The sequence below is a fragment of the Pelobates fuscus genome, chromosome 6 (assembly GCF_036172605.1).
Source record: "Pelobates fuscus isolate aPelFus1 chromosome 6, aPelFus1.pri, whole genome shotgun sequence".
NCBI lineage: Eukaryota > Metazoa > Chordata > Amphibia > Anura > Pelobatidae > Pelobates > Pelobates fuscus.
In genome coordinates, this window is record NC_086322.1 from 81,476,153 (window position 1) to 81,497,809 (window position 21,657).

Below are 21,657 nucleotides of genomic sequence, written 5' to 3' on the forward strand. Positions count from 1 at the left end.
TGGAGGGACAACATATGTTAAAATCAGCCCATTCGGATAAACGGTTCGGGAGTTATGGGACTTTAAAGTATTGACCGACCGCATGGGTAAAGTATCCGAAAACAGTTCCATGCATTTTGGCCCTGCGGTCGGTCACAAACAAGGGAACGCAAACAGACGAATTACTTGGGTTATAGAGACTAAGGGGGATTCGCATGAATCCCCTAGTTCGTATGTTTCTTTCTACCGAACGACGGGTCATTCGGTAGTTTCTATACGAAATCCTGGACGTCTGGAGGTCTCAGCGGTGTTTGCCTAGTCGAGTGTCCGATTTCAGTTCCAGACACTCGACGGCAAAACACCGCTGTTCGGCAGTTAAAGATGGCCGCCGCCACGTGGTTGTTTCCTGAATGGCGGCCACCCAGAGGACACGGAACACATTACATGATTGCCAATTACCCGTTTGCAACATTGTTGCAAACGGTAATTGGAGGCACACTTAATCCTGGGTGGTCTGGTTGTTCGGTAGTTTCCTCAATACAATGAATGGAGTGATTCTACCGAACAATCAGATGAAGGCTGCATATATATATATAACCCAGGTTAGCTGCATACAACAATACATACATGACATTTAAAGTATTAAAGGCAGGATTACTGTACTACGTTCCACAGTCTTAAAGGTACAGTAGTCCCAAAAGTTCCAATATGTCCATCGCTGCTTTTAAAGGGCCAGCAGCAGCAATACAAATTATACCTGCCCAAATATAGTCTTTAAAGTGCAATATGTCCAGGGGCCATAGTCAGCGGGCAGGAGGCTAGCAGCCAGGCCTCTCCAGTTCACAGTGGCAAAGCTGGTTTCGCCACAACCACCTTCCTTCAGAGAGTCAGAAGCTCTCCGTGTGAGCTAAGCTCTTATTTGTGTAAGTTACTTGAAGGCTTCAAGCTGTCCGGTGACTGACTGTCCTTGGCATACATATATCATGCCTCATAGAATCTACCCCTGTGTCACTGTCTGACAGGACAGCAACAGAACTCTCACTATAGTAACTTAAATCTAGTTCAGGTTTTGGCAACATTCGGCACTCCAGATGTTATGGACTACATCTGCCATGATGCTCTTATAGCTATAATGCTGGCAAAAGCATCAGGGGAGATGTAGTCCACAACATCTGGAGTGCCGAACGTTGCCTACCCCTGGTCTAGTTCATACACTCTTGCTCCCAGGAGTGGCATAGGTGAGCTCTTATGGCCTGAAGGCTGAGCACTGAGCAACAGACTAAACACTGCAGACACTAGACATTGAGACCCTCTGCTTGTTTGTGAACATCACACTTGTCTGCATTGCTTTTGCTATGTCTGTGTGTCACCTCTAGGGTATAACTCCAGCCCGCACTGCCGTGAGTGATAGCTGTATAGTCTAAGGAGTCGCACAGGGGGAAATAGCTCCTATAATAGCCAATGGTGGTGTGGCACAGTTAAGTGAGTTGCATGCCACCAACCCCAGCACCCCCATAGAATCACTAATTATTGGCTGGGGTAACTGATAGTCCGACTCGACTCATAACGATGTCTGTCAGAAAGGGGGAGTGGGAAAAGTTGGCAAGTGATTTCTTCATAATTGTTAATATACACAAATTAAAAAAATAGACCGTATATTATAACATAAAGATTATATTATGGAATTAAACATGTTTTAATAACAGTTGATGTAGAATTATTAAAAAGTCTTTATTGTACTTGTATTGAATTATTGCACTAACTCCATTTCAGGTCCATATGGTAATGTAAGCTTGTCTATTTATGATGTCCCTCCGAAGAACTAAGAAGACTTTAAGAACCGTTACTTCATAGGGTTTTGTGCCTTTGGGCTAACCTGTCCTCTGAAACTAACCAATAAAGTTTTTATCTCTTAGAATTTAACATTTCATAGGGGGGACTGATGTAGAATTATTAAAAAGTCTTTATTGTACTTGTATTGAATTATTGCACTAACTCCATTTTAACCTGATGCTGTGACAAATCCTCCATTTTGTCCTCATAACCTGACTTCTCCATATGAAAACTACATTACATGACAGAATTGCTCAGCACATCTAACACAATAGACAAAGACTGTATTTTTCCATAAAGATATGACTAACCCAGGAACTGCTGAATTTCCCCTAACTCGCAACATAGTATAAATTGAAGGCCATGAGAACACTGTAGTAATGAAATGTTCTATTCATAAGAGACCTTGCACCTGACCACGAGATCTGACATCACCGACCGTGTAAAATGACGCTCAAGACCCCCTTGTCCCCACCCGTGTCCAAAATAATACCACCTCTTGGTGGGTGGACACGAAGCTAACCACTTAGTTTTTGATCCAATTAATAATATTGATGGGTGGACACTGATATAGTCACATAACATTTAATCCAATTAATGATGTTTATTTGTTATTATCTGATATTCAATGATGATGTCATTTTGCCTTTAAAAAGATCTGCATAACTGTTTTCCAGCCAGATTGCATTAAATTTTCTGAAGTGCTTTTAACCTGAACTCCATGTGTCAGTGTGAGCTTACTTCTGCGTATACGCAATTTAATCATCTCAGATTTGGACAGGAACAGATAGACATTTAAACATATTTGTTTATTTCTAAATTAATCTACATCAATTTGGCGCTTTCCAACGTGGGGCATCGGGCTATGGCCTCTGGCCGGTGAGCCGTCCTAAGGAAGACGCTGTTGGACGGGGGAATCCTGGGGGTAGGAAAGGAGACTGATCACCTCCAGGTACACGGTAGAGACTTCTGCAGAGCCACCGGTATGTTCCGGCCCCTTTGATTGACCCGTCCACGTGTCTGTGACTGCTTCCCGGGAGGACATCAAAGACAGGTAATATCTTGCCCGGTGTCTCGTTACTCACTTGTTTACCTGCATTTTAGTCTATCTGTTGCCTGGGTGTGTTTGAATTGTTTGCCTGTTTCCCCATTTTGAGATAAAGGGGGGGTGGACCTGCGGGGGATTTGCCTGGGGTTCTCTGTCTTGCTTGTTTTCCCCTTTTTGGGATAAAGGGGGGTGGACCTGAGGGGATTTGCCTGGGTCTTCAGTTTGTTAGTCTATCTGTTTGTATTTTACCCCTTTTTGGGATAAAGGGGGGTGGACCTGAGGGGATTTGCCTGGGTCTTCTGTTGCCTGTTTTACAGCCTAGCTAGCTTTTTGGTAACCCACAGCTTCGGCTGGGGGGAGTCCGGTTTTGGTAACCCACAGCTTCGGCTGGGGGGAGTCCGGTTTTGGTAACCCACAGCTTCGGCTGGGGGGAGTCCGGTTTTGGTAACCCACAGCTTCGGCTGGGGGGAGTCCGGTTTTGGTAACCCACAGCTTCGGCTGGGGGGAGTCCGGTTTTGGTAACCCACAGCTTCGGCTGGGGGGAGTCCGGTTTTGGTAACCCACAGCTTCGGCTGGGGGGAGTCCGGTTTTCTTTGGTAACCACAACCCTGAGCGCTGGGGCTGGTGGAATTCCAGTTTTCTGTTTATTTGTGAGGGGGGCTTAGTCTTGTGGCAGGGGACTCTGTTTCCTGGTGGAATTCAAGTGGGCATTGCTTGTTTTCCGCATCACGTGGTAGTGAGACTTATACGTGGGTTTTATAGGGACACTACGGGAGTGAGGATAGAGGTGGCCACGTTCTTGTGAGCTACTGTGCAGAGGGAGGCTGACGGAACTCGGACCGGTGTCAGTTGTTTTCCGTGGCCGCTGGTAGTGAGACTTATGAAAGTCGTTCTCCGAGCAGAGACACTACGGGGTTGAGGGAGGTGACTTTGGAGTAAGCACACGAGTAAAGGAAAGGAATTACTGTTGATTTCATTTGAACTGTGATGCATGCATTGTATTTCAATTGTATTGTTGTCTTGTTTGTTTAATTAGGAGTCTTATGAACTCCTGTGTCTGTCTCTAAGGATTTTCCTTACCTTTTTATCTTTTCTACACTTCCTATACTATTACACTATCCTCTACTATTTCTCTTGTGAGAGAAGTGATTGGTCACACACTTCTCACCCCACTCCAATCCGTGGCTACCACCTCGGGTACACGGAATTAGTGACTAGTCTGCGTTTTGGGAAGATGCACTTGGAGGGACCCACCCTTTCTGAGTGGCAGCTGACCATTGTAGATAATCTGTTTAATCTTCTTTCCCCTATATCTGGGATGCCTGGGGAATGGAACAGGGTTAGGAAAGCCCAATAAGGGCTGGCTAGCGCGTGTGATCTAGTTGAAAAGATTGCTAAAGTGTGTAAAATTGCTGTGCCTTCATGTGGTAGATTGCAGCTAGAATTCAGCAGGAAGGTTGGGCTGAGGAAGAACTAGATCACAAAGGGTTAAGAATATATGTATATTATAATCATTGTTTTTGTATTTTGTGTTAGCCGTTACCCTGGTAGAGGGTGGGGGTTTTGTATTGAGTTCCACTGAGAGTATTACTATATCGTGATTGACCTGACTGGATCAGGGATTATTTCAATTATTGCTATAAGTATGGGTACCCTAGGTGTATTGTCTAAATGTTGTGTTTTTGTTTCTCTTTGCTTTTGCAATAATTGTAACGTAACTGTCTTTCCAGCACTGACATGGTTAAAATGTCATGCTTGCAGTCCCCCTCCCTTTTTGCCTTCTGTGAGACAAGGGAGGGAGGAGGAGGGGGGGGGGCGTGATTGCGACTCAGTGCGATTCAGATTTGCGTTCCGTAGAGTTATCCAGAACTTAGCAATGGAATTTTTTGCTAGAAAATATTCTAATTGTGTATTTTGTTATTTCAATTGAAGTTGATAGGATCGTGTGGGGGATGTAGCTCAGTGTTTATTACGAAGGTTAGGAAAGTGAATCTGATGCAGGAATAGAGAATTATTTGGACGAGTTAAAAATGTAAAGGCAAGTGTGATTTGTTGCAATACTATGCAATGTGGATAGAGGGAATATGCAAAGTTGTTACGTTAGATTATGAAGAGGAAAAGTGAATTGGTAATTGTTTGAATCCCGTGAGTTTATTTTTTTTTTTTGCACCATGTTATTTCAAAGCTTCACGGGCTGTTAAATGTATAATGCTTTCATTTGTCAGCTGAAATGCCCTAAAAGAAAATGGCCCCTAGAACAAAAGAAGGTTGTCCTTAAAGAGACACGTCAGTCCTGGCTCCTGCCCTCACTCTGCCCTTAGTGAGGTCATATCCGCCCATATATATATCGTGAATCCTACTATTAGTTTCCCTATATCAGGAAAGTGTCTGTGAACAAGTGTGTTTTAACTTTGTATAAAAAAATAAATAAAAAAATTGATAACATGATGGAAGAGGGGTTATCTTAAAGAACATTTACTAAAAGAAAGTTCTAATAAACAAAGATTTCTTGAACAAATGGTAATACAATTAGGGATTGGTTTCAAAATGTTTTGATTTAATTGAAAAGGAACCAGTTAACATTCTAAGCATAACTATTAACAAATGAATAAGGTGGGAGTGTGTTCCAATCTGTTTTTTTTGTTTTTTTTTTACTGGATAATGTTTGCCTCCAGATTAAAAGACTGACTAACATAATTTTTGTTGTAAGCCCAGATATTTTATTATTGCATATGCATAGGAATTGAGACTTTGGGCATTATAGTATATTAATTCTAGATCTGTTAGTAGCAGCAAGTGCTTAGCCTTATGCCTATCCCACGCATGCTTAAACACTTCTACTGAGTTAACCTCTACCACTACAGTTGGAAGACTATTCCATGCATCCACTACCCTCTCAGTAATGTAATGCTTCCTGATATTATTTTTAAACCTTGGTCCCTCTATTTTTGAGACTATGTCCTCTTGTTATGGTAGTTTTTCCTTCTTTTAAATATAGTCTCCACTTTTACTGTGTTGTTTCCTTTTATGTATTTAAAATGCTTTTATCATATTTCCCCTGTCTCGTCTTTTCACCAAGCTATACCTGTCAAGATCCTTTCACCTTTCCTGGTGAATTTTACCCTGCAATCCATGAACCAGTTTAATAGCCCTTCTTTGAACTCTCTCTAAGGTATCCATATCCTTCTGAAGATATGGTCTCCAGTACTGTATCCAGTACTCTGCACTTCCCTCTTCCTACTGCTAATACCTCTCCCTATGCAACCAAGCATTCTGCTAGCATTCCCTGCTGCTCTATTACATTGTACATTGTCATTAACAGCCAGAAACTGGAGAACAAGAAATGTGAATTAATGTATAGCCATTTATAAGCTTAACAAAATCTCCATTATCTTTTCCATTTATTTTCCAGAAGACAATGTTATTTGTCTATTTCGTATGTTTTAAAGATACATTATCAGTGAAGAGTAGAATAAATTTTATCCCATTTGCGAGACATAAAAATTGTGATAATGTATATTTGTGATATAAGTAGGAATTACATTTTGAGATGTTAGATATAAATTATTAAATTAAGAACGAGAGTCAGGGATAGCGTCTGTTTCCGCGGGCACAAGACCCCGTGTGGAGAAGTGGTGGGCAAGCCATCATGGGCCACCCATGGGAGTGAAACGTTCGAGGCTTGTGGAGACAAGATGAGCATGTTAGCCTTTTATTATTTTTCTCTAGGGAAAGCTTAGGGCCAGTTAATAGTTGTTGTACATGGGCTATTTGCAGCCTCCATTGCATTTCTACCTAGTCTTGATTTCTGATGTATCCTCCATTGCTACATCACCTGTCTGCTCCCTTACCTGCCCACCCCCGCTTATTCCTCCCACCGATCCCTCCCCTTCATCTGCAGTCCCCCACTTTCCCCTACTGCCCCTCCCTCTACTCCACCTTCTCCTCCTCCTACTCCTTCTTCCTGCTCTTACTCCTCCCTCCTCTTCCTACTCCTCCCTCTACTCCACTTTCTCCTCCTACTCCTCCCTCTACTCCACTTTCTCCTCCTACTCCTTCCTCTACTCCACCTTCTCCTCCTCCTACTCCTTCTTCCTGCTCTTACTCCTCCCTCTACTCCACTTTCTCCTCCTACTCCTCCCTCTACTCCACTTTCTCCTCCTACTCCTTCCTCTACTCCACCTTCTCCTCCTCCTACTCCTTCTTCCTGCTCTTACTCCTCCCTCCTCTTCCTACTCCTCCCTCTACTCCACTTTCTCCTCCTACTCCTTCCTCTACTCCACCTTCTCCTCTTTCCTCCTCCTTCTCCTCTACCCCCCCCTACCCCTTCCTCCTGCTCTTACTCCTCCCTCCTCTTCCTACTCCTCCCTCTATTCCTCCTTCTCCTCCTCCTACTCCTCCCTCTACTCCTCCTTCTCCTCCTCCTACTCCTCCCTCTACTCCACTTTCTCCTTCTACTCCACTTTCTCCTCTCTCCTCCTACTTCTCCTCTATTCCTCCTTCTCCTACTCCTCCCTCTACTCCGCCTTCTCCTCCTCCTACTCCACCTTCTTCCCTCTCTCTCTATCCGCTACTCATTCTTCCATCTCCCCACCACCATATCTATATCCTTTATATGCTTCCTCCCTTCTTATTCCTTACCAATTTCCTCCGCTCATAGACAACTCTGCCTCTACCTGACAACATTATATTTTGAAGAAAGGTTGCTCTGGCCACTCTTCCGCCACTTCCCAGGGGGGAATACCACACTAACGAAAAATTAAAATTATTCAGACATGAAAGAACTGTTTTGGGCACTCTCAAGGAAATAGTGCGGTCCTGACCCAGATTCCCATGGAAGTAAGACACCTATAAGGGAGGTGGCTGTCCCTCATGTTTTTTCTTCACTAAGCCCCAGAAATCTCATGAAAGGAACACATGAAACACTAACAATCAATTTGCAACTCTCTACAGAGGGGGGTCAGCAAGAGAACTGTAAATAGAAAGACAAATACCCCCAATCTCACACAGAAATAGGTGAGGAAACCTCTCCTACTGCTCCTCATGGTTGCTTTGAACAGATGAAAGAAGAAACAAGACACCTTTCAACAGAGCATGCAGTAGCTTTACCAGATCCTGACTCCACTCTGTTTGCGGATAATGAGGAAAGGTACCATACTGGATTTGCTGTTGCTACAGAAGATCAGGTACGTCAAGCATCTTCACTTTCCTCACTCACATTTGCTCAAGACGCTGAACTGACAGCCTTCTCAGTGGCATACAAAATGCCTAAAGGAAGACATGCCAATACCTACACTGACTCAAGATATGCCCTTGGTGCAGCACATTATTTTGGATCAATCTGGAAGATAAGAAGCACCACTCAGCTGACTAAAAGCTGCCAACCAAGCCACAAGTGCACCAAGGGAAGTGGACAGAATGGTGTCCGCTAAAGAAACTTCTATACTCACCATGTAGATCCTACCTACAGATCTCAAGCTTCTGAAAGAATGACAAACAGCTACTGACCCTGAAGAAATACAAAGCTGGGAAAACAGAAAGGGGCAACCCTTGAAGACGGGCTGTACTCCAACGCTCTCAAGCTCTGTTTACCCAAAAAACATGTACTGGGCAGTGAGCCCATGGAACTTTATACCTATCCAAGACCCTCATGAACTCTTTGATCTCTAAATACTCCTAAGCACGTAGCTAACTCTCAATATCCCTTTCAAGAATCCAGGTGACAAAGAGCTACTGGGTCAAATATGCACTAGTTATAATAGACATTTTGTCAGGATGGCCAGAAGCCTAGCCGGTCATATATGTGACAACCAAGACCATATACCCAATAGTGCATTGTGAAAGTTGCAGAGATCACTCAGTGGATTCATTGTTCCAGATTCAAGACTCTCTCTCTCTCTGCAACATGAGAAGTAACATTTGTTGATTTTGACACACTTTTGACTCTAAAGAAAAAAAGATACCAACAAGTAGGTGTTTGATGGCCATAATAATGCCTGACCACTTGCCATCGATGGAAAGCCGAGGACCCCAAAAGGAGACCTCGTGAAGCTAAAGAGATCCAAACGCCAAGCTCCCTCAGGATTATTTGCCCATCCTGAGTTTGTGGTGATATTAATATTGACTAAATGATCCGAGTCCACCAACGCTGATGTAGCGTGGGACAGGTTTAATACTACAATGCATAAGCAAATGCGCCCTAGCCAAGGTTATTATGTCCATACACATAATACATGACAAGGTACTCTTGACACACCACATTCATGCTTCAGAACATAAAGAGGAGCACCCCTCTAAAGGGAAAGTTTGACACACATATATATATATATATATTGATGCCATAGGTGTGCCAAGGGGGGTACCAGATGATTTTGCAGTAAAAGGAAAGTTTGAGTCCATTTTCCCAACCGTCACTGCTAATAATAATAATATTTTGATTTGCATTTATTATATCTATTGTAACCAACAACGTTTACCTGTCACCATGACTTGTTGTGCCTATATTCCAGATAACACAGGTCCATATGGTAATGTAAGCTTGTCTATTTATGATGTCCCTCCGAAGAACTAAGAAGACTTTAAGAACCGTTACTTCATAGGGTTTTGTGCCTTTGGGCTAACCTGTCCTCTGAAACTAACCAATAAAGTTTTTATCTCTTAGAATTTAACATTTCATAGGGGGGACTGATGTAGAATTATTAAAAAGTCTTTATTGTACTTGTATTGAATTATTGCACTAACTCCATTTTAACCTGATGCTGTGACAAATCCTCCATTTTGTCCTCATAACCTGACTTCTCCATATGAAAACTACATTACATGACAGAATTGCTCAGCACATCTAACACAATAGACAAAGACTGTATTTTTCCATAAAGATATGACTAACCCAGGAACTGCTGAATTTCCCCTAACTCGCAACATAGTATAAATTGAAGGCCATGAGAACACTGTAGTAATGAAATGTTCTATTCATAAGAGACCTTGCACCTGACCACGAGATCTGACATCACCGACCGTGTAAAATGACGCTCAAGACCCCCTTGTCCCCACCCGTGTCCAAAATAATACCACCTCTTGGTGGGTGGACACGAAGCTAACCACTTAGTTTTTGATCCAATTAATAATATTGATGGGTGGACACTGATATAGTCACATAACATTTAATCCAATTAATGATGTTTATTTGTTATTATCTGATATTCAATGATGATGTCATTTTGCCTTTAAAAAGATCTGCATAACTGTTTTCCAGCCAGATTGCATTAAATTTTCTGAAGTGCTTTTAACCTGAACTCCATGTGTCAGTGTGAGCTTACTTCTGCGTATACGCAATTTAATCATCTCAGATTTGGACAGGAACAGATAGACATTTAAACATATTTGTTTATTTCTAAATTAATCTACATCACAGTTATTCTTTTACAAAGAGAACAGAATTGTTTGACTACTCATCTTTCTGAAATGTAAAAAGTTATGAATAAAATTAAGAGGAAAATACCAAATAGTAAAATATATCATAAAATATAATATTAACATCAGGGGGAATTACACACAATTGAGAACGATCAATGGAAGAGATAAAAATGACGAGCCAATTAACCCTGTAATACACAACTAAGTGACAAATGTTAACTAAGTTTATAATGTTTGTTAGATTCACGTATGTACTAAATACAAAAAGAAAAACAGACGGTTACCAAGACAAAAACAATGGGCTTCTGCGTAAGCCAAACAAAGCATATGTCATATTATGTAACTGTCTTTACCAAAATAAAGAATTGAAAAAAAATATATATATAATATTAACTAATATCTAACATGAAATACCTGTAATATCGCTATGAAATTAATAAATAAAGACTGTAACATTTTATAAAGACTGTTGTTCAAAATAGGACAGACTCCTTTTTAACACTTTAAGAACTGCTTGTTACAGTTGACTTGTCGTCATCCCAGTTTGGTCCTTAAAGAGCATGGAATTCCTTTTTTTTTAACTCAGTTCTGTCTTCTATTTACAGTATGTAACAGTATGTAACAAAAAAGTGACAGTGTGTATAAACCCAAACCTCTAGATGTAAATTTAACAAAATAAAGAACTTATATAACAGCTTCTACTTAAAGCTCCTAGATCTCCTGTTAGCGGTCCTGTGTAAGATGCGTTATTTGGGTGAGTGGTGATGTATGTTAATCCAAATAGATACACTATGGCTGGGAATCATGGAGGGTAATTAAGCAATCCTTTGGTAAGTAACCCTTTTAATCTATATAGTTGCTTGAGCTACAGGCATCAAAACGTATCGACTAGAGTTGTACGTCTTTAATTAAACTTGTGGTTATTGAACAAAAATGCAAACATTAATTACAAGTACAAAGAAAATGTATTGCCTTTCTTAGGGATTTCTTCAAAGTATATTAATGAGAATTTTGTCCTTTTTCTTTTTACGAGCAGCTGTGTTCTTTTTGAAATTTTTAACAAAGAAAGGCTTAATAAAAGTGTTGCTGAATAATTTCTTTCAAATTCTAAAAGCGTGTTTTTGCAACATTTTTAGAACTTCATCTCACTATTTTTTGCAATACCTTTATAACTTTCTCATTGTCCTATGTGTTGGTTGTGACACCTAGAGGCTATATGTGGTTACTACTGTTTTGTATTTAGTAGCATTTGTTGTATCATGAATACTGGGTCACTAAGTTGAGTGTACTGTGTGTGTTATTTTCTTTGTGAACAGTTAAATTCAGGTGATAATTAAAACTCTTTAATGCTTCAAAAACCGAGTTACATAAGCAATTCAATGATGTTACACGTTGACAGCACACCCGGGTGTCCCGTTACACAGCCGATGCCCTTTTTACACACTTCACAGACAAAGGAACCGCAGCGCAGGTCTGAGGCCTACAAATTGCCCGCCATCCCCAGACTCTAGTCTCTCCTCGGCGGATCTCTGGAGGGAGACCTATTCGGTCCAGCCAAACCACCTGCACTAATCTCACAGGCAGCGGGAACAAGTATGGGACGCCGATCCAAGAGACCTGCAGCAGCCACACAAGAGACATCGGCACTCTCCTGCAACGCCAGCTGCAACACAAAATGGCGCTCACAAAGAACAAGGAGGTCTCTCCCTTACCAAGCTTTGCAGAACCTGCAGCTCCAATACTACAGCCTGCAGCCGAACCAGAGCTTACAGCACCCTCGATAATCCAAGGAGAGCCTGAACTAGCTACAAAGCAGGATATTCAAACTTTCACGCAGGATATCCAAAAGTGGCTGTAATCTGATAATGCAGTTATAGGAAGTTCGGGCAGTGACAGACAGGGTTTGCACCTCTGAGGAGGACATTTTGGATATACGCATGGACATGACCACGATGCAAGACACCATCAGGCAAGTTCAGACTTCCCAACAGACAATCAACACACAAATGTCTACTATGGAAGATCTTTACAGGTGGCAACATGATAAAATTTGTGGCATACCCGATAATGTCCCACTGGAAGAATTACCACATTACCTCAAGAATTACCGCAAGACGACTGCTCATGGTAATACTACCTCAGACTTTGTCAAGTATGATAACCCTTGATGGGGCATACCGCCTTCCAAAATCCCCTAATGTGTCTCCTAAGGTAATGAGGGATGTCGTGGCTCGCTGTTCCTCATTCCACGACAAGGGATATATCATGACAGCAATTCGAGACAAGACCCCTTACTCACTAGGTCCACGCTCCAGTGGGACAGATCCCTCAAGCCAGTGACAAACCAGCTGAAAGAATCTGGAGTGGCCTATAACTGGGGTTCTCCAAGGTCCCTCATGGTGACCCAACAAGGGACTGTCCATCGGCTCTCGACCATCACCGAGGCCCCCGCTTTCTTACAAGCTTTGGGACTGTCAGCCCTGCCTCCATAGGCAACACACACGGCCCCAACCTGGGATCCAAGCCAAGTGGTTCCCTTTGTCCTGTAAGATCAAACGGAGGTTCGTCCGTACAACTGACTCTTGACAAACCTGAAAATGTCTTCATTATCTTCATTGTTATGATTTGTTTCATGTTTAACACTGTTCAGTATTTATTTTTTTTCTCTTGCCGCACCGTAGATTGACATCTTTATAAGTAAGTCACCCAAGTCGGGGCAGCTCACCTTAACTGCTCAAAAGAGCACAGTTTTAGCCCTCTTTAGCCAGAACATAAGCTTAGCTACATCCTTCAACACCCCCACCCCCTCAACACCCCCCACTCCTGCCAACCCAAGCATCCATGAGCACAGGTGACAGACCTTCTGTAATTCTCACAATTCCCTAAGTTCAGTTCTATGTCCACCTTGCCTTTATCTTCCGTCACTCTACGCTCATGTCATATATAGCCTATCAATCGTGCCCTATATAGCCCCCCTTGTCAGGATCACAGCCATCTAGGTCAGTCACTCGAGTTTAAATTATCCAGCATGACACTGCACAGGAATGCACATATTGGCCTGTACACTCAAAGAATCGTGAACCACATGCAGACGCTTACCTGTGATGGAAAATCTAGGGAGCAAACCAATTATGCATTTCAACTGTTAATGTTTCAATATATAAAAAAAACATTCCTTATGCTCTCAATATGTGGATGATGACATAATTCTTGTAAATGCATGTTTACTTTACCCAACATCTGCCTGTGTCGTATTTACATGTGTAGTGGAAAAATGAAGAATTAAAAAAAAAAAAAAGAAAATCAATAATGGAACAAATGTCTTAACCGCCTCCTATTCAACAAATCATTAGAATCCTTTCTAAATGTAATCAGCCAGAGAAAAAAACAACACATGTGAGGGAGGTTGGTTTAAGAAAATAGCATAGCTGTTCAATCAGATTACATAGAAACATAGAAACATAGAAACATAGAATGTGACGGCAGATCAGAACCATTCTGCCCATCTAGTCTGTCCAATTTTCTAAATACTTTCATTAGTCCCTGGCCTTATCTTATAGTTAGGATAGCCTCATGCCTATTCCACGCATGCATAAACTCCTTTACTGTGTTAACCTCTACCACTTCAGCTGGAAGGCTCCATGCATCCACTACCCTCTCAGTAAAGTAATACTTCCTGATATTATTTTTAAACCTTTGTCCCTCTAATTTAAGACTATGTCCTCTTGTTGTCCTTATTCAGAAACAAAAAGCATATGTGTCTATAATGCTGCTAAGTCTCAATGAGAAGAGACCAATCTTGAGTTGAATTGAAGGTGCCCATATTTTCCTGCACTAGAACCCTTACCAACTAGTTCCAGTATTTAGAGTGAAGGCAAGGGAACCCTGCAAGACAAATTGGTGCCACTAGATGCAATGACCACTCCAGTATTTTGTCCTAAATATTTGTCACTCATTGTGAACAGGGCCGGCCCTGATTGTGACATAGGATGTTTCATAATAATTCAGGGGGATTTAGGTGCTTGGGATGCAATGAAATTCAAAGAACCGGTGTGGGTGAGGTCTTTCTCTCATTTTACATAAATCTCTACTTCTTTTTTTTTTTTTCTTCTTTATTTTAGTTGTGCATAGCGATACAATGAAGCCTGCAGTGCCACAACAGCAATGGCAAGCACAGTATAGAGCATTAACCTGTGACAAATCGATTAAACTGCACCTTTTTGTTTTAGTATATATAGTCAGGTTAAACTGGCATGTCCAAGTATTAGATACACTCTTAGATTATAGGCAGTTAGGTACATTCAGACATGTAGATTGATCACTATTTGTAAATGCTGTAGACGCAAGCTAGTATCTCTTGAGGATTATTGGTGTGTAACATGAAGTATTAACAAACCTGTTAGAGATTAGAGATTAAATCTGGCATGGTATGCACAATTAATAAAAAAATAACTAAATTCTAATCTAGAACACATGCAGTATGTCATAACATAGGCTGGTGACATTTAAGAGTAAAGTTCCACTGGGCGAACAACACCAAGGTTGGAGGACTGTAAGCAGCGAAAGTCCCACTCTATCCGATCCCCAGCATGAAGGTGCCTTTGGTACCTGCAGGAAGACAATCCAAAGTCCCTTTTCATTCAGCGGGCTGAGCTTGATTTCGGGGCCCAGTAACAGGCTTCTGCAGCGCTTGCTGAGTAAGAGGTTTCTGAGGGTGTGAGTGATGGACTTGATGAGCTGTGGCCCAGAGAGCGCTCGCCTCACAGCCGGATTGTGTCGCAGGAATCGGCGCCTCTGTAGCGGTATAAACAGAGATTTGTCTGTATTACCAGCACCAGCCAGTAGGGGTCACTGTGTGTGGAGACAGGGATAGGAAGTTACAGCATATCCCTGCCTCTCTCTACTCACTGATCTGTGGGGGAGCAGCTACATAGCACAGAGAGTCCAGACAGCAGCTCCCAGTCTGCAGAGACAACCTACTGCTCAGGGAAGTAAGGGATGGGGTCAAGGCTGCAGGGAGACATGAGGACACTAAGATACTAGGGGACACTGAGACATGGGGACACAGGGAGACCTCTGGGGACGCTGAGACACTTGAGGACACAGACTCAAATGGGGACACAGACAAACATGGGGACACTTGGGGACACAGACATGGGGACACTGAGACACTAGGGGACACTGAGACCTGGGAACACATACACTAGGGGACGCTGGGAGACATGGGGACACAGACACTTGGGGACACACACACACATGGGGACACTGAGACACTTGGGGACACAATGTCCCTAAGTGTCTCAGTGTCCCCATGTCTCCCAGCCAGTGTCCCTAGTGTCTGTGTCCCCATGTGTCTCAGTGTCCCCATGCCTCGCAGTGTCCCCATGTCTCTGTGTCCCCTAGTGACATGGGGACACTGAGAGACATGGGTACACAGACACTAGGGGACACTGGGCGACATGGGGACACTGGGCAACATGGGGACACAGAGACATGGGAACACTGGGAGACATGGGGCACTGAGACTCTATGAAACATGGGACACTGTGATACATAGTCTCAGTGTGCCTCAGTGTCCCCAAGTGTCTCAGTGTCCCCTAGTAACATGGGGACACAGACAAACTGTAAGTAGTTTTTTGGTGATTTTATAGAAGTGTCTTATGTCACTCCTTGTGATTTATATCATGTGATGTCACGCATACATAATTAGTTATGCAAATTAGTAAGGCCTGTATTTCTTTACAAGAAAGGTGGCAGCCCTAACTACTCGTTACATACTCTTGCTTAAGTATGGAAACTTAAGAGGGATATATGGAAACAAAACTTGTGTGGACTAGCTGAAATGAAGTTAGTTAAGGTAATGCTGACTTTGGTCTAACACTGTGGCATATTCCCTTTCTTCTACACTCACTATATCCACCTTTTCTCTGTCTCAGCGTCTTTATGCCATTTGAGAAAGCCTTTTTGGTGAAACGAATAATGGTTATTTTAAATTGTGTATTTTAGATCAATTAAAGGTTTTTGGTTACGTTACTTTGCCAATTCTCTTTTTATTATATTTCTATGCACTTCTACTATTTTTACTTTCTTGGCTTTTTATTAATGTTCCTGCACTTAAAGAAATCCCAGGTGGGGATCATACCACCAACGCTTTATTAAAAGAGCAGTATTTTCTGCTCTATACCTGTAAGTATTATTCTAGTTACTTTTTCTTACTTTTATCAAATTGAGAGCACTATTGTCGTCTCTTTCTATTTCCCCTGGAGCTTCGGATGACCAGACAGCTCTGATAGACGCATTTCCTTTAAACATCCCAGCAGCAGGGATTATACCGTTGTACACTGTTCACACCAGAGCTGGCCATAGCTCTTTTAAATGTGAGTTTTCTACCTTCTACTACTATTTTACCCTTTGGTTTTTAACCGTATCGCACTACTGGTTGTTCCTATTTCTCTGTCTTTCACATATGTGAATACCCTGAGACACTAGGACCCCTACTGAAACAACTACTCATCTATATCCCATCAAGCATTGTTGCTCTAGTGAGATTCTTTTGGACTCTTTTGGACTATTTTACGTTATTTTACTTTTCCACTGGCGCAGCCCTACTCCATCTCTTTGTATTATAACAGGAGATTCTGCCTGCTATTAAAAAGGTAAGGAGACAAGTGGACATGTGAGTGCTAGGGGACAGTCCTTAGAAAGCATGGATTGAGTGCAGGGCCGGCCTTAGGCCTTTGGGCGCCCTGTGCGAAAAATCTTCACAGCGCCCCCCCTTCCCGCCCCTTCTCACACACCCTGTCACACACACACACACAGACAGTCACACGCACACACAGACATAGAAACATAGAATGTGAAGTCAGATAAGAACCATTCGGCTAGTCTGCCCAGACAGTCACACATAGGCAGTCACACACACAGAGGCAGACAGCCACACACAAACACACAGGCAGAGGGCCACACACAAACACACAGGCAGACAGCCACACACAGACAGCCACACACAAGCACACAGGCAGACAGCCACACACAAACACACACACAGACAGCCACACACAAACACACAGGCAGACAGCCACACGCACACAGACAGACACACACACACAGACAGCCACACACACGCAGACAGCCACACACAAACACACAGGCAGACAGTCACACACACACACACAGGTAAACATAGAGACATAGAATGTGACGGCAGATAAGAACCATTCGGCCCATCTAGTCTGCCCAGACAGTCACACATAGGCAGTCACACACACACAAAGGCAGGCACACACAGGCAGACAGTCACACATATACACACACACAGGCAGATAGTCTCACACACAGGCAGACAGTCATACACACAGACACAGTCAGACACACAAACAGTCACACACACAGGCAGACAATCATACACACAGGCAGACAGTCAAACACAGACAGTCATACACACAGGCAGACAGTCATACACACAGGCAGACAGTCATACACACAGGCAGTCACACACCCACACTACACACAGGCAGTCACACACACAGGCAGATAATCACACACAGACAGTTAAACACACAGAAAGTCACACACACAGGCAGACAATCATACACACAGGCAGACAGTCATATACAGACAGTCACACACACACACAGGCAGACAGTCATACACACAGGCAGTCACACACCCACACACACACACAAAAAGGGCAGACAGTCACACACACACAGGCAGACAATCACACAGACAGTCAAACACACAGAAAGTCACACACAGGCAGACAATCACACATAGTTACTTCTGTTCCTTGTGGAAGCAGACAGGCAGTGCAGCTCCTTGATTCTGGTTGTTGGGGGAAGCAGAGACTCCTTCCTGCTTCCCCTGCAGCAGTTACACGGCACTTATAGCTCCGCCCTCGCCGGACGGTAAGCCCCGCCACAAATAATTATTTATTTTTTTCCCAGCCGGCCATGTGTGAGCCATGTCAGCCACACTGCGCCCCCTGCTCCATGGCGCCCTGTGCGGCCGCACAGCTCGAACACCCCTAAGGCCGGCCCTGTGTGAGTGCATCATTAGACGCATTTATGCCAAGCTCAGGATGCTGTTGGCAAGCATGCATGATTGGCAGGCAGCCTGGCATGCATTCATGCGAGGCTAGCCTGGCAATTCTTTGGGCAGACACGTCTCCTTTTTGGGCATGTTAGTCCCTTTCGGGAGTTCTGGTTACATGATCCGCGTCAGTGGCCCACCCTTTTACACCGCCCATTGACTTCCTGCTTCACTGGACACTGCTGTTAGGGGGTATGGGTTTACTTGAAAGATGAAAGCATGAATTAGAGAGAGATTAGCATACTTTAAGGTAATCTGAGTTTCCTTATAGCTGCACACAACGTGTTTCCCTCCGGCAACATCTCCACCAGATACATGCTTGAGAGGTATAACTGCTTTAGTGTTTTTGGTGGATTAAAAAGGTCCCCTTCTATGACAGGCCCTCCAGATCAACTTGGGCTTGTTGAGGTTGTAGCGCGTCCACCATCTTAGGTGACCACGTGGTCTCAGACACGCTGGGTTTGGTGGCGACCCTGCAGAGGTGTAGGTGTACCCAGGGGGGACCGGGATATCCCCTGCCTGTCCAGAGAGGGGGGGGAGGGGACAGGGCTGCACAGACTTTTTTGTCAGGCCACCTCTCCCATCCACCGGAGGTACGGTATGCTTCCATCAGAGCACCCAGATTTAGGTTTAGTGTGTAGTAGTGTATAGTAAGGGTGATCCCAAGTAGCCTAGGGTTGTGTCCAGCTGGGTTAACCGAGGTATTTCCCCAATTTTAGTTCAAGTTGTCAGGAGCTAACAGAATACACGTCTGGCCATCTTGTCAGACCCAGCCCCCAAATCTCTACTTCTTAATGTCACAAGATGACACGTATTTTATAACTTGCATTTTCTGAGTAGTGAAAGAGAGGTTAGTTTTGGGTTTAAGGTACATGGATAGTAACTAGTTTTGTTTCATTCTTTTATGTAATTCTTTTATAGATATACATTTCTGATTTATCATTCAACTTGTTTGTGTTTGTATTGTTAACCTGTTTTTGGATTGTCTATGCCTGAGGCTGCAGGGCCTTATGTACACTACTGTGTAAAAGTTTTCGGCAGCTATTAAAAAATGCTCTTAAGAAAGAATGCTTTTTCTTGATAAAATTCCGAGCGCGACTTTGCACAAATAAAGGAATTATTGCTCAAGACTTTATGCCCTCTGCGTGCATTTCTCGGGGATATTATATATATATAGATACATATAAAATTTAATTCTAAGTGTATTTTGAATACGAATATTTATGTTAATATCAAAATACAGTTAGAATGAAATATCATATATGTATATATAATTTTTTTTATATTTTGAATTATTTTATGTATTTATTTATAATTTTTATTTATTTAAAATACATTTAGTATGACATTAAATATATATATTTTTTTACTAATACTAATACATTTTTAGTTCCTTTTTCAGCCATGAGGGAGACTGCTTTACAGCCCAGACAGATCCCATACAGGCACAGCATGGCCAGCTATTGAACTCAGCATCCTTGTGTAAATTTGCATTTGTCTTTTATTATACCCTTCACAAGTGACCTCCCAACATTTCAACTTTTGGGTCTGTGGCAAAGATCCAACAGGGTCTAAACCAGGGGTACCACAAAGGTAGATTCCCCAGATGTTTTAAAACTACAGCTTTCATGACACTTTGCCATTCTTAGGGCAATCCAAATGCATGCAAAGCATGGAGGTAGGGTGTTGTGTGTGAGTGATGAGTGTTGTGTGCAGAGAAGGTTGCGTGTGCCTGTGTGTGCTTGTTGAATGTGTGCTGGTTAAATTTTGTTTGTGGGGAGGCTGTGTTGTGTGTGTAGAGGGAAGTCTAAATGTGGATAAGTATTGTTGTGTGTGTCTGGGAGGCCTGATGGTTGTGTGCAGGCCCGTCGCTACCCGACAGGCAAAACAAGCAACTGCTTGGGGCCCCGAGCTGGCCCGGGGCCCCAAGCAGAGCCGGCAGGGGCATGCGGTCCTGGGGGGCCCGGACTGCTCAGGTCGTCCGGGCCCCACATTCAGTGGGAACATACCGGGTCGCAGGGGGCCCTGCGACCCCGGTATGTTCCCACTGGGCCAGCCTCTTCTCCTGGGGGGCCCAGCAGCCGGTCACCTCAGGGCCCCCCAGAGGCTGGCCCTGCTGACACCCGGCGGGCGCGCGAGGGAGCACTCTCCTCTGAGTGCTTCCTCTTCAGCTCCCTCGCGCACCGTACTGATGCCGGAGCCGGAAGATGACGTCATCTTCCGGCTCCGGCATCAGTACGCGGCGCGCGAGGGAGCTGAAGAGGAAGCACTCAGCCAGGGAGAGTGCTCCCTCGCGCGCCTGCCGGGTGTCAGGGACAGCCAGTTGGGGGAGGACATTTCAGTGAGTGGGGGAGAGGGAGGGAGGAAATTGGAGGGGGGAGGGGGGAGAGGGAGAAAATTTGAGTGGGGGGAGGGAGAAAATTTGGGTAGGTGGGGGGGAGGGAGAAAATTTGAGTGGGTGGGGGGGGAGGGAGAAAATTTGAGTGGGTGGGGGGGGAGGGAGAAAATTTGAGTGGGTGGAGGGGGGAGGGAGAAAATTTGAGTGGGTGGGGAGGGGGGAGGGAGAAAATTTGAGTGGGTGGGGGGGCGAGGGAGAAAATTTGAGTGGGTGGGGGGGAGGGAGAAAATTTGAGTGGGTGGGGGGGCAGAGGGAGAATATTTGAGTGGGTGGGGGGGGAGAGGGAGGAAATTTGAGTGGGTGGGGGGGAGAGGGAGGAAATTTGAGTGGGGGCGAAGGGAGGACATTTGAGTGGGTGGGGGGCGAGGGAGGACATTTGAGTGGGTGGGGGGGAGAGGGAGGAAATTTGAGTGGGTGGGGGGGAGGGAGGAAATTTGAGTGGGTGGAGGGGGAGAGGGAGGGAGGAAGGAAATTTGAGGGAGTGGGGGGGAGAGGGAGGGAGGAAATTTGAGGGAGTGGGGGGGAGAGGGAGGGAGGAAATTTGAGGGAGTGGGGGGGAGAGGGAGGGAGGAAATTTGAGGGAGTGGGGGGGAGAGGGAGGGAGGAAATTTGAGGGAGTGGGGGGAGAGGGAGGGAGGAAATTTGGGGTAGTGGGGGGGAGAGGGAGGGAGGAAATTTGAGGGAGTGGGGGGGGGAGGGAGGGAGGAAATTTGAGGGAGTGGGGGGGAGAGGGAGGGAGGAAATTTGAGGGAGTGGGGGGGGAGAGGGAGGGAGGAAATTTGAGGGAGTGGGGGGGAGAGGGAGGGAGGAAATTTTTGGGGGGAGAGGAAGGGAGGAAATTTTGGGGGGGAGAGGAAGGGAGGAAATTTGAAGGGGGGAGAGGAAGGAAATT